At 41.6% G+C, this 14,545-nt stretch overlaps 1 long non-coding RNA gene across 1 annotated transcript; it reads left to right on the forward strand.

Moving 5' to 3' along the window:
• The first annotated feature begins 3,323 nt into the window (after positions 1 to 3,323).
• LOC134217352 (uncharacterized) lies at positions 3,324 to 13,548 on the forward strand. The gene is made up of 4 exons (XR_009981008.1): positions 3,324 to 3,527; positions 3,591 to 3,686; positions 3,763 to 3,917; positions 13,179 to 13,548. It is a non-coding gene; the product is annotated as an uncharacterized LOC134217352 (long non-coding RNA).
• The last annotated feature ends 997 nt before the right edge of the window (positions 13,549 to 14,545 follow it).

Genomic DNA, 14,545 nt, shown 5'->3' on the forward strand with positions numbered 1-14,545 from the left:
AGAAATTGTTACGCGTAACAATAGGAGATCGTCAGTTGCATTCTAGCAAAAATTCCGCTTGAGGCCCTTCCTAAATATTTTAACAACAGCCACTACACCTGATGGTATAATTGCAATATTTCCATGATCAGGCGACAGGTGGTGTTGATGTGTGTTTGTATCAATGTACTATTGCATATACACTAGTGACATCTGCTGTTCGATATCGTAAGCTTTTAATGTTCTTTCCACACACACGAGGTGGAGAACAGTCTTGAAGAAATTGAAAGTATACAGCTAGAATTTAGTATGGAGGTACAATGAAATCTCTTTAATTGTTTAGAACTGTAAAACAAGTCGTGGGTACAAAAATCTAAAAATTATTTGTTGCTTTTTGACCTAGGTTTCATATTGATGCGATGCGTAGTTAATGAGAACGGATGATTTGTCCATACAAGGAAATTTATTTTACTTTAAATGTTGTGGCGCCATCTCGTTCAAACAGCACCTTTGTCTTTGCCTTATTGAGAAAAAATATTTAAATTTTTCAAAAAATTGTTATTGTCTTCAAAATAGCATAAAATATACAAATAATAATAATTTATTGTATCGTGGTTCAAATTCTACAAAAAAAAAGATATTTAAAAAAAAGATGTATTTGTTACGCGTTACGCATAGGGGTGGGGGTAGTTCTAAATTTTGTTACAGATTGTTACGAGGGGGTGGGGGGTTCTTAAAAACAACGTTTTTAGCGTTACGTAATATTTGAACAGACCCTTTTGGGAAAGTTAAAAATGATCCTCCATCATTTTATAATTTTGCAAGTGGGAAACAAGTTTATCTATCAATCTGAGTGTATTTTACAGTAAAGAGATCCCTAATTTTAGTTGAATCATCATGTTATTCACTTAAATTTTGGAATGTTAAATTTTTAATGAAAGTGAGTCGAATTCAACTCAATTTTGAGTAGTTAATATTAAGCGTGTATTTCGAAAACTAGTGTTCGAATTTGGTTCTCTACTCTTGCATCTTCCTCCCTCTTCCCTTCGTTGTCTTTAATTGAAGAGCAACAAGGGCAGTAAAGTGTGGGAACCCAACGCTAAGTAATCTCATGTTTAAAAAAGCTAAGTAAAATTTACCTAACTTCTGGTTAGTTTTTATTCAATGTTAAGTATCCAGCTTTCCACGTTCGCCATAATGACGGCTGCTATAAATAAAAATGACAGTAACTGCTTCCGACGCTTCCGACGATGATCGTATCATAGCAAATATTTTCAAATTGTTTATTAATTGTTACGTGAGCTGGTACAACATGAAAAAAACTGGGAGCAATTCAATTGTCGTAAAATGCTTGGAATAATTAGAAGAATAATTATTATTTTAACAAATATATATTCATCATTTTTATGTTTTAGGTGGAAGAAGGACAATTTGGAATTCAATTGATACATCGGTAGCGGACCATATTATTAATTATCGAGAGTACCAGTTCTTCTTGTCTAGTCTGAAACGCAACCAGTTTTAGTTTTGTTTTACCACTCGGATTCAAGAACTTCCGGGGGATCCGATGGAAGGGACGGAGAAATATGCTTTCAACTGACTTCTTCGAAGCAAATTCCGGACAATCTCTTCTCCATGCAACTTCTTGGCACTGAGTTAAAGAGTAAAAACGAAGTTAGTTTTTTAATACCTACGTCACTCTCAGAGAAGCCAAAACATGCAGTTGAGCGATCAGTCTTGGGCTCTGGATATTTGATCATATTTCGTCATCTTATTCACAGTATAAACCTTTTTTTTTGTCTTTTTTAAGAGCCCTAGGCTGGCTAGTCTCCGAGTATAAACCTATTTTGTTTGGTCAAGCAAAAATAAAAGTTCAAAATAGATAAATAAATTCTAAACAAATCCAAAGGCTTTTTTCACGTTAATTTTTAATTTATTTTGTAAAAACGTATTGAAATTGAGCTGATAGTATTCCATTTCCTAATTTTATGTAGTTTCAAAACTTAACCAGCCAAAAAAAAAATCAAAAATGAGCTAAATCAAACAAATTGAACGATATTTAAATAGAAAATTACTGTTACCCTTGCCCCTCGTCGCAACATAATATCTTTTCTAACAATCCTGCACAACGTAGTATAATTCAATTATTGACCTTTGGAACGCTGTTGGCAGTTATCTTTGCAGATGATAAAAATATGTGCGCAATTTTACGTGCGAATAATATTTTCTTGAACATTGAATATTTTCCATGTATAACTCCATTCCGTTATACGCAGCTCACGAATGCCGAAATTCTTTATTTCAGTTTCTACTCGATTGCCAGTTCTTCTCAGGAGTTCGAATTTCTCCAACGCCAGCGAATGCACTTAACTGAATATTCTAGTACATTCAAAGTTAATTGCCTATATGCCGGGTATTAAGCCACCCGAGTGGAAATTAATTACTATGTCTGAAACTTAATTATGCATATGTACAACATGTGATAGATTTAGTTCGGAAAAGGTATTGGAGGGTAAACGCCCTTCGGTGGGGTTTGATCCCACGACCCCAGTTCTGGGGTCGTGGGATCAAACCCCACCGAAGGGGCGGTTACCCTCCAATACCTTTCCGGACTAAATCTATCACATGTTGTACATATGCATAATCAAGTTTCAGACATAGTAATGAATATTCTAATTTCTCCGAGCTTGACAAAGGTATTTGGTAAGGTTGCATGGAGGTTGGATTGCTAGAAAATTTCTTTCGAAGAAGCTAGAATATTAAGTTGGGTGCATATGCCTGCGTCCCTTCCATTTGATACCATCGGATATACTCGAATCTTAGTGCTAGCTTAACTAAAACTTATTTTGTTGCAAGCTAGACAAGTACACAGCAAAAAATATTGTAATGTATAACGACGTAAATTCAACGACGCATCAAAAAACTTGATGTAGTGACAAAAATCAAATGCAAATGAACACTACTTCAGATGTAAAATTACATCGACTTGAAATTACACATGTTCTGAAGTACCTTTTCACATTACATTGCATCAGTGTAATATCTGAATTTAAATACGATCAATATTACATCGATTCAGATGCAACCAAGTGGTTCTAAACCTGATGTATAAAATAACATATCTTTGTGTGTAATATTACAATCATCTGCTATACAATATTAAATCTTGGCAACACTGACCAGACTTTTGCTCATCGCAGTTTTGATCTGGTTGGCGACGGTGCGCCATATTGAATTTTGTTGCTTCCTTGTAAAACGAAGGTAAGTTTATATTTTATTAATATTATTTATATTATTGAGTTTTTCAATTCAAATTCTTTTCTTTTTGTCCGTAGATTCGTCAATTCAACCAGGGGAACCGGAAAACCGTCACGGCTTTATATAACCGTCAGGAATATGGATGGGGCGCAGCTAAATCGGCCTGAAATAAACAGACGTCTTCATAATCAAATTGGCGCTCGTGGCCGTCAGCTGCTGAACATTCAACAGCTCGGAAGCGGTGAACGAAGTAACGTCGGCCAACACAGGATATACGCACGGATCATACCGTAAGTACAAGTAGAGTTTCTCACATATTCGACATATTCCAAGAGGAATGCTCTTTGCAACAGGTATTATTGCAACAACAAAGAAGTTCAGGTGGATTGAGAACCTGGCCACAACGGGAATCCTTTGGAGATTCCGGCAGGAATTCGAATAAAACGAAGGTAAGTTTATATATTTTATTAATATTATTTGTATTATTGAGTTTTTCAATTCAAATTATTTTCTTTTTGTCCGTAGATTCGTCAATTCAACCAGGGGAACCGGAAAACGTTTTCATAACCAACATCTTGGCAATCGTGGCCGTCAGCTGCTGAACATTCATCGAACATCTCGGAAGCGGTGAACGAAGGTAACGCCATGGATTGGACCAAAGGATGTCCACGGAACATACCGTAAGTACAAGTAGAGTTTTTCACATATTCAACATATTCCAAGATCCCGATAGGAATCCTTTGAGGATTCCGATGAGAATCCTTTGGGGCCTCCGACCACAGTTTTTGTGGATTCCAATCAGTATTTTTCGAAGATTCTAGCGTGAATTTATTGAGGGTTGCGTTGAGAATATTTGGGGATTTCCGTTGGAAATATTCGGGGATGGCAATCCTTTTGAGAATCCGATGGTAATCCTTTGGCGTTTTCGACGAGATTCCATTAGGGATTTGAGCAGGAATTTTTAGGGTATTTCTTTAGAATTCTTTGAGGATTCCTACAAGAATCTTTTAGGAATGGAAATCCTTTTTACTTTCCAACGAGTATACTTCATGAATTCCAACGGGAATCCTTTGGGTACTACGGCGGAAATCTTTTGGAGATTCTCACAGGAATCCTTAAATGTTTCCGACGGGAATCCTTTGAGGATTCGGACGGCAAGCCTTTGCTGATTCAAACAGAAATTCTTTCAGATATCGACGGGAATCTTTTAGGGATCCCGACGGTAATGAATTTGAGATTTCGACGAGAATCTCTTGGGGATGAGAATCCTTTTGGAATTCCTTAAGCGAATCTTTTGGAGATGGAATTTCCATTGTGATGAGAATTCTTTGGGCATTCACATGGAAATCATTTGGGTATTCCGGCCGGAATCCTTTGGGAATGCCGACCAAATCCTTTTAGTATTCCGACTGCAATCCTTTGGGGATGAGAATCGTTTTGAGTTTTTAATGTGAATCCTTTGGGCTTTTCAACGAAGATACTTTAGGAATTCCAACGGGAATCCTTTGGGTACTCCGACGGAAATCTTTTGGAGATTTTGACAGGAATGCTAGATTAATTCCGACGGCACTTCTTTGGTAATTCACATTAGAATTATTTAGGCATATCAACAGGAATCTTTTGGGTTCCCAACGCGTTCCCGACGGAAAGCCTTCGGGAATTCCAGAAGGTTTCCTGTCGAAGATTCTTTTAGGATTCTGACGGACATATTTTGGAGTTTCTGCCAGGCATTCTTTAATGATGCCGATAGGAATCCTTTGAAGATTCGGACGGCAATGCTTTGGTGATTCCAACAGAAATTGTTTGGGGATCTTGACGAGAATCTTTTGGGGATGGGAAGCCTCTGTATACTGTTTTGCTGTGTATTTACGAAAATTGTCTGTATGAATCTGAAATAATTTATGTTGCTATTTCGCTTATGAAAATTGAATAATTCATAATTTCGCGCAAAACTAAATTTATTTTATAGGAAAAAGAAGGTATATCCAATGAGTTATGTTTAGGTGGCGCAATGAAAAAGTTTTAAATACCATTAAAACAACATGTATTTAATTTATTTAGCTAACATCTGAACAGATACACTGAATCAATATTTTGACTCCACAATACATTGTGGTCCGGGTTTTGTCAGGGAAAATTTTTCACCTATAAGTCTCCACTGTCAAAACATTTTTCGTGATTGGGTTTACACTTCAGGATTTTGCTTCGGGTATTGAGAATCTGCGTATCCGCGCCCGTGTTTGAGTTTACTCTTCTGGGTTTTGTTTGGATTTCTTTATACAAACACACACGAGCGACAAAAAGGAAAGATAACGAGAAGAGAGAGAGTGAGTAAGAGAGATTGAGTGGGAGAGAAAAAAGAGGAAATGAGTGAGCGAGTGAGTGAGAGTAAGTAAGTAAGTGAGGGTGACTGAGTGAGTCAAAGTGAGGGTGAGAGTTAGTGAGTGAGTGAGAGTGATCGAATGATGAAGTGAGAATGAGTGTGTGTGTGTGTGATAGAGTAAGTGAGAGTGAGTGAGAGAGAGTGAGTAAGAGTAAGTGAGCGAGAGTGAATAAGTGAGTGAGTGAACGAGTGATTGAGTGAAAGTGAGTGAGTGAGCCAGAGTTAGTGAGTGTGAGTGAGTGAGTGAGAGTAAGTAAGGGAGTGGCAGTGAGTGAGTGAATGAGAGTGAAAGAATGAGTGAGATTGAGCGAGTGAGTAGGATTGAACGAGTGAGTGAGAATGAGTGTGTTTGTGAGATTGAGTGAGTGAGTGATAGATAGTGAATGAATGAGAGTTAAGCCCCAAACGCAATACAACGGAACGGTGACGGAAACGGCAAATTTGACAGTTGACAGCCCATATGTTTTCTGTCAAATTTGCCGTTTCCGTCGCTGTTCCGTTATATTGCGTTTGGGGCTTTAGAGTTAAAGGAGTGAGTGAGAGATTGAGTAAGTGAGAGAGAGTAGGTGAGAGAGGATGAGTGAGACAGAAATGTGGCCTACTTCTCACTTCTCGTTCAAACTTCCTAATTTTCACTGCTCACATTTCACTTCCCATTTCTCTGTGAAAAGGGCCTACATCACAAACGTAAACATTGGGAAAATTTCGTTCGAAAAAAAATGCATCACAATTTCAATTCCCATTTCGCAGGCTTATGATATTTCGAGCAGCAAACATTTCTAAAAGCACATAATAAACACTACGAATACTGTTATAAAATTACTAACACGGACTACCGTGATAAGGAAATCATGGGAACTAAATTTTCAAACAACTGATTTTCAGGCGTCTTTTGACCGATTTTCACAATTCTTTTACGGATGTCTTATCCATCTCATCTAGTTTTACCATATTAATGAGTTATGTTTTTAAGGATGCTCATTTCAAGCTCTATCTGGTAAAAGGGCGAATGTCGCAAGAGAGAATTATCTTCGTCGACTTCCCCTCTTTTGAATAAAAATGAAAATCAGAAGAATTCTTTGCCGTTTATCATCTCAGAATGCAAGTCTGCATTGTTTTCTATCGCTCTGAGGTGATAAACATATTATTGCTGTCCAATGAGCAGCTCGAAGTAGCTCGAAGTTGTTCCCGTCCTGCTCGTTCTTTTTTGGCAACAAATCGGCATGAGCAGGACAGGGAGAAACTTCGAGCTACTTCAAGCTCTCATTGGACAGCACTATTATAAACATGACATATTTCAGTGTGAACATCACTTACAGTTTCCAATATACAATATGCTTTTTCTGGATATCCCTGAGCGACTCCAAAATGACGTCTACGGCTGATGAAGGATGATTGCCGGGAAAAACTACGGAAACCCGTACCAATGGGAACCCGTCATGTCCATGCCACTTCATAAAGGCCATATAGTTTTGCCCAAACCAGTTTGGAGTTTGGATCAATTGGTCTACCAGGTCAACTGCGCCCAATAGCTATCTGGAGTCGACCAGTCATGTCCATACAAGTCCGTAGAGCCCATGCGTATGATATGCGACTCAGTTATACCTATCCCAATCAGATGTGCTATGTTTTCCTAACTGTTCTGGAGTTTGGATCAATTGGCCTACCAGGTCAACTGCGCTCGATAGCTATCTCAAATCAATAAGTCAAGTCCATACAAGTTCGCAGAGTCCATGTGTATGATTTGCATCTTAGATATACGCACTCCAGATGGTCTAAGTTCTCCAATTTGAAACTCAGTTATATCCGAGCCAAATGTCCTAGGTTTTCAAATTTGTTCTAAAGTTTGGATAAATTGGTCGAAAGTTCCTCCAGGAATTCCTCCGGAAGTTTTTCCAGGAATTCTTCTGAAAGTTCTTCTAGGAATTCCTCTGAAAGTTTCTCCCGAAGTTCCCCCAGGAATTTCTCCGGAGGTTCCTTCAGGAATTCCGGAATTCTTGCGGAAGTTCCTTCATGAATTCCTCCGGAAGTTCCTCCAGGAATTTCTCGGAAGTTGCTCCATGAATTGCTTTGGAAGTTCCTCCAGGAATTCCTCCGGAAGTTCCTCCAGGAATTCCTCCGGAAGTTCCTCCAGGAATTCCTCCGGAAGTTCCTCCAGGAATTCCTCCGGAAGTTCTTCCACGAATTCCTCTGAAAGTTTCTCCAGGAATTCCTGCGAAAGGTCGTCCAGAAATTCCTCCGGAAGTTCTTCCAGGAATTCCTCCGGAAGTTTCCCCAGGAATTCCTCCGGAAGTTCCTCCACAAATTCCTCGGGAAGTTCCTCCACAAATTCCTTCGGAAGTTCCTCTAGGAATTCCTCAGGAAGTTCCTCTACGAATTCCTCCGAAAAATCCTCTACGAATTCCTTCAGAAATTCCTCCAGGAATTCCTCCGGAAGTTCTTCCAGGAATTCCTCCGGAAGTTCCTCCAGGAATTCCTCCGGAAGTTCCTCCAGGAATTCCTCCGGAAGTTCCTCCAGGAATTCCGCCAGGACTTCCTCCTGGAATCCCTCCGGAAGTTCCTCCAGGAATTCCCCCGGACGTCCCTCCAGGAATTCCTCCCGAAGTTCCTCCAGGAATTCCTCCGGAAGTTCCCCCAGGAATTCCTCCGGAAGTTCCTCCAGGAATTCCTCCGGAAGTTCCTCCAGGAATTCCTCCGGAAGTTCCTCCAGGAATTCCTCCGGAGGTTCCTCCAGGAATTCCTCCGAAGTTCCTCCAGGAATTTCTCCGGTATTCCCTCCACGAATCCCCCCAGAAGTTCCTCCAGGAATTCCTCCGGAAGTTCCGCCAGTAATTCCTCGCGAAGTTCCTCCAGGAATTCCTCCGTAAGTTCCTCCAGGAATTCCTCCGAAGTTCCTCCAGGAATTCCTCCGAAGTTCCTCCAGGAATTCCTCCGAAGTTCCTCCAGGAATTCCTCCGAAGTTCCTCCAGGAATTCCTCCGGAAGTTCCTCCAGGAATTCCTCCGGAAGTTCCTCCAGGAATTCGTCCAGAAGTTCCTCCAGGAATTCCTCCGGAAGTTCCTCCAGGAATTCCTCCGAAGTTCCTCCATGAATTCCTCCGGAAGTTCCGCCAGGAATTCCTCCGGAAGTTCCGCCAGGAATTCCTCCGGAAGTTCCGCCAGGAATTCCTCCGGAAGTTCCGCCAGGAATTCCTCCGGAAGTTCCGCCAGGAATTCCTCCGGAAGTTCCTCCCGGAATTCCTTCCGAAGTTCCTCCAGGAATTCCTCCGGAAGTTCCTCCAGGTATTCCTTCGGAAGTTCCTCCAGAAATTCCTCCGGAAGTTCCTTCAGGAATTCCTCCGGGAGTTCGTCCAGAAATTCCTCCGGAAGTTCTTCCAGGAATTCCTCCGGAGGATTCCCCAGGAATTCCCCCGGAAGTTTCTCCACAAATTTTTCAGATAGTTTCTCCACAAATTCCACCGGAAGTTCCTACACAAATTCCTCCGGAAGTTCCTCCACGAATTTTTCCGGAAGCTCCTCCACGAATTCCTCCGGAAGTTCCTCCAGGAATCCCTGCGAAAGTTCGTCCAGAAATTCCTCCGGAAGTTCTTCCAGGAATTCCTCCGGAAGTTTCCCCAGGAATTACTCCGGAAGTTCCTCCACAAATTCCTCTGAAAGTTCCTCCACAAATTCCTTCGAAACTTCCTCCACAAATTCCTCCGGAAGTTCCTCCAGGAATTCCTCCGGAAGTTTCTCCAGGAATTCCTCCGGAAGTTCCTCCAGGAATTCCTCCGGAAGTCCCTCCAGGAATTCCTCCGGAAGTTCCTCCAGGAATTCCTCCGGAAGTTCCTCCAGGAATTCCTCCGGAAGTTCCTCCAGGAATTCCTCCGGAAGTTCCTCCAGGAATCCCTCCGGAAGTTCCTCCAGGAATCCCTCCGGAAGTTCGTCCAGGAATTCCTCCGGAAGTTCGTCCAGAAATTCCTCCGGAGGATTCCCCAGGAATTCCCCCGAAAGTTTCTCCATAAATTCCTCTGAAAGTTCCTCCACAAATTCCTTCGGAAGTTCCTCCACAAATTCCTCCGGAAGTTCCTCCACGAATTTTTCCGGAAGCTCCTCCACGAATTCCTCCGGAAGTTCCTCCAGGAATCCCGTCGAAAGTTCGTTCAGAAATTCCTCCGGAAGTTCTTCCAGGAATTCCTCCGGAAGTTTCCCCAGGAATTACTCCGGAAGTTCCTCCACACATTTCTCTGGAAGTTCCTCCTCACATTCCTTCGAAACTTCCTCCAGGAATTCCTCCGTAAGTTCCTCCAGGAATTCCTCCGGAAGTTCCTCCAGGAATTCCTCCGGAAGTTCCTCCAGGAATTCCTCCGGAAGTCCCTCCAGGAATTCCTCCGGAAGTTCCTCCAGGAATTCCTCCGGAAGTTCCTCCAGGAATTCCTCCGGAAGTGCCTCCAGGAATTCCTCCGGAAGTTCCTCCAGGAATTCCTCCGGAAGTTCCTCCAGGAATCCCTCCGGAAGTTCGTCCAGGAATTCCTCCGGAAGTTTCTCCAGGAATTCCTCCGGAAGTTACTCCGAAAGTTCCTCCAGGAGTTCCTCCGGAAATTCCCCCAGGAATTCCTCCGGAAGTTATTCCAGGAATTCCTCCGGAAGTTATTCCAGGAATTCCTCTGGAAGTTCCTCCAGGAATTCCCCCGGAAGTTCCTCAGTTCCTCAACGAATTCCTCCATGAATTGCTCCAGAAGTTCCTCCACGAATTAATTCGGAAGTTCCTCTAGGAATTCCTCCTGGCACATGACGGGTTTCCATTGGCATGGGTTTACGTGGTTTCCTTCGGCAAAATTTGTATATAATCTTTCATCAGTCATAGAGTTCATTTTGAAGTCGCTAGAGATGTCCAGTAGAAACATATTGTTCCCACATAGTATAGTCAATACTACAATAATGTTATAAAACATTTTTGGAACCATGAACATCACGTTCACACTGAAATATGTCCACAAGATTGATCGAACTTCTTCGGATATTCCAAAAGAGCTCATTTGGGTATTCTAAAAAAAAAATCTCTAGAGGAATTCCTTCGGGATCCCCCAAGAAGTTCTATCATAATTCCGAAGGAGTTCTTTGGGAATCCTCGAAGGATTTTTTGTGGAATCTCCAAAAGTGTTCCTTCAGAATACACGGAGTGTTCCTTTTTGAAAACCCAGAGGATTCCTCGTATTTATTAGCGCTTGGAATTCTCAAAGAAGTTCCTTAGGCATTTACGAAAACGATCTTTCGGAATCTTCAAAGGAAGTCCCTCGGTATCCCCGAAGAAGTTCCGTCTTAATTCCGAAGGAGTTCTTTTATGACTCCTCGAAGGATTTCCTATGGATTTTCCGAAGGAGTTCCTTCGGAATCCCATAAGATTTTTTGGAATCTCCGAAAAATTTCTTCGCTATCTCCGAGGAATTCTCTGTGGAATTCGGAGTGATTCCGGAATCCAGAGGATTCCTTATGCATTCCCGAAAGACTCCCTCCGGGATCTTCTTCTTATTGGCATTACAGAGCCACCTCGCAGCTTAGTGTTCATTCAGCACTTCCACAGTTATTAACCACAAAGTTTCTAAGCCTAGTTACCATTTTTTTTAATCGTATATCATGAGGCTGAACACGATGATACTTTTACACCCAGGGAAGTCGAGGCAATTTCCGAATCAAAAATTGCCTGGACCGACACCGGGAATCGAACCCAGCCACCCTCAGCATGGTCTTGCTTTACAGCCGCGCATCTTACCGCACGGCTAAGGAGGGCCCTCCGGGATCCTCGAAGAAATTTCCTCCGGAATCCCCAAGGATCTCCAGGATTTCCACACGACTCCGGAGGATTCTTCCGAGAATTCCGAAGGGAATTATCCGGGAATTTCAAAGGGAATCCTCCGGAGATTCCCAAGGGTAATGTTTATTTGATTCAGAAGAGAATGTTTCTTTGATTTCGAAAGGATGCGTTTTTAATTCAGAAGGGAATGCTTCTCTAATTCAGAAGGGAGTCGCTGAGGAAAACTCTACTGGAATTCCGGAGAAACCCACCGGGGAAACCTGAGGAAATCCTTCGGAATTCCTAAAGAACTCCTTGGGTATTCTGGAGGGCCTCCTACAAGGATTTGGAAGGAACTCCTGCACGGATTCCGGAGACACTCCTTCAAGGATTCCAAAAGATCTGTTTCAAGGATCAGAAGATTTTTTTTTAAGAATACCCCAAGGAGCTCCTTTAGAATACCCAAAGGAGTTACTTCAGAATTCCCCAAGGAGTTCTTAAGGAAATCCGGAATATACGGTGGATTACGGAGGGAATGCTTCGAAGATGGCGGAGGTAATCCACAAAGAACTGTAGAGCGAATCCTCCGAGATTTCGGAGTGAATAACTACGGAATCCCCGAAGGATTTCTTTTGGAATTCTCATAGCATTCCTTTTGGAACCTCCTAGGATTTCTTCGAAATCTTCGAAGGAGTTCATTTGAAATTCACAAAGGAGTTCCTTCGGAATTATGAAGGAGTTTTTCCGAAATCCTCGAAGGAGTTGCTTCGGAATCCTCGAAAGAGTCGCTTCGGAATTCCCGAAAGTGTTACTTTGAGTCCCCCGGAATCCTCCGAGTACTGCGGAGGAGATCCCTCGTGTTCCCGGAGCGAATCCCTATTGAAATTACGGAGGATTCACTTCGGAAGCCACGGCGGAGGATTCCTTTTGGGTTCCTTCTGGAGTCCTCGAAGGAGCTCCTTTGGAACCCCTGAAGAAGTTGCTTCAGAATCCCTTAAGTAGTTCCTTCGGAATTCCAAAGGATTTCTTCCGAAATCTTCGAAGAAGCTCATTCGGAATTCACAACGGAGTTCCTGCGGAGTTCCCGAATGAGTTTCTTCTGAATCCTCTTAGGAGTTTCTTCGGAATTCCGAAGAAATTCTTCCAGTATCCCCTAAGGAGTTCCTTTTGAATTCCGAAGGAGTTTTCTCGAAATCCTCGAAAGAGTTCCTTTGGAATACTCGAAAGAGTCCCTTCGGAATTCCCGAAAGAGTTCCCGGAGTCTTCTGGAGTCCCCGGAGGATACATTTTAAAAACCCAGATGATTCTTTTTGGAATCCCCGATGAATATCATTTGGATACCTCGAAGAAGTAACCTCGGAATCTCCGAAGAAATTCTATCGGAATCCCCGAAGCAGCTCCTTCGGAATCTTCAATGGAGTTTCTTCGGTATCTCCGAAAAAGTTCCTTCGGAATTCCGAAGGAGTTCTTTAGGAATCCTTGATAGATTGGAATGGATATGGAATCCACGAAGAAGTTCTTTTGGAATCCTTGAAAGAGTTCCTTCGGAATCCATGGAGGATTCCGAAGGGAATCCACTGGGAATTTGGGAGTGAATCGGAGCCACCGGAGAATTCAATTCGTAATTTCCAGAGGATTTTTTTTTGTATTCCCAAAGGATTCGTTGATCTTGAAGGAAATCGCCTTTGATTCAGAATGGAGTTCGATCGGAATTCCAGAAGTTTACCGATTTCACAAATATCATCTTCCCTCACCAACCCCGCTGAGCTTTTTTTTCTTTTTTTCAGCATTCGAAGTTCTCCTAGATCATCGATTTTCGTGTCGCTCGGTTTGAAAGGTGCAACATGGTTATTCGTCCGAAAGTGGCCTGCGAGTTTCAGGTGAGGAGCTACACACCTGTCGCCACACCAGTTCACTGAATCACTGTTTAGATGACTTGCTGCCCCTGGCTGATTTTGCTTCGTATGGACAAATAATCAAACGGGCTGATAGCGGCTTCTCATAAGAACCCATCTGTCTAGGGTTCCAGTCGGCGAACAATGATAGATTCTAATCCGCTGAAGAGTACCGTTATGTGCGTCAATAGCTGTATGGGAAAAATCCTAAAGATTGGGATAAATGAATTTCCTTTGTTCGAGTCCTGTGAAAAAAAAATTATGTGAGCAAATTTGAATAATAAAAATATGTTTAAAACTGAAAATAGCATCTTATGAACATTAAATCACCAAAATAACTGAATTCACATTTCCTACCATGCATATCGGGTTGCTTTACGTTGCATTTATCTACATCGCTTTGATTACGTCGTTTTATTTAGTACGTCGGAAGAAATTACATCGCTATGTACTGTTTATTACACAGCAAGCTCTAGAGTACATCGTGTCGTGTAATATTCAATAACCGATGGATTCAGTTGGTTGCAGCGATTTCGATGTAATATTCAACAACTTTTTTTGCTGTGTACTTTCTATAATTGATTATATGACATCGGTGTGGCTACATTTGAATGCCAAATTCTACTTCTTCCATCTAGAATAGAAAAAATGATCAATATATATATCCGGCAATTTAATATATAGTTCCAATTATGCATGCATGTTACAAGAACTGAATATCCTCCAGTTTTCATCAGCTCACGTAACAATAAATAAACAATATGAAAATTGTTGCTAAGATACGACCACCGTCGGATGCGTCGGGAACAGTTCAGCGTCGGAAGCAGTTACTGTCAGATTTATTTATAGCAACCGCCATTATGGTGAACGTGGAAAGCTGGATATTTTACTCAATATTATGTAAATTTAAAACAATTTCAAGGAAAAAAGGCTTAATTTTGGGTTCCCACACTGAACCGTCGATTTGAGTGAAAAATTCCCAATATTATGTACTTTTTTCTAACAGTGTATATCTCTATGTTACATAAGGTTTTATCCCTCCGATAGATGGCGATATCGTTTTCGTGCACTTTCGCTAACTGTCAAGGCAGTTCTTGTCTCACTCACCAGAGCACTACCACTCTCAACGGCGGCTACTAAAATTCCAGTAAGCAAAGCTCAGATGATAAAACTATGTTTACATCAGCTCTGATCTTTTTTTATTTCATTTTTTTTTTTTCTAAAAATATAGATATCTTAAAATAAGCAACCAGACATGA

This window comes from Armigeres subalbatus, chromosome 2 (assembly GCF_024139115.2).
Source record: "Armigeres subalbatus isolate Guangzhou_Male chromosome 2, GZ_Asu_2, whole genome shotgun sequence".
NCBI classification, from domain to species: domain Eukaryota; kingdom Metazoa; phylum Arthropoda; class Insecta; order Diptera; family Culicidae; genus Armigeres; species Armigeres subalbatus.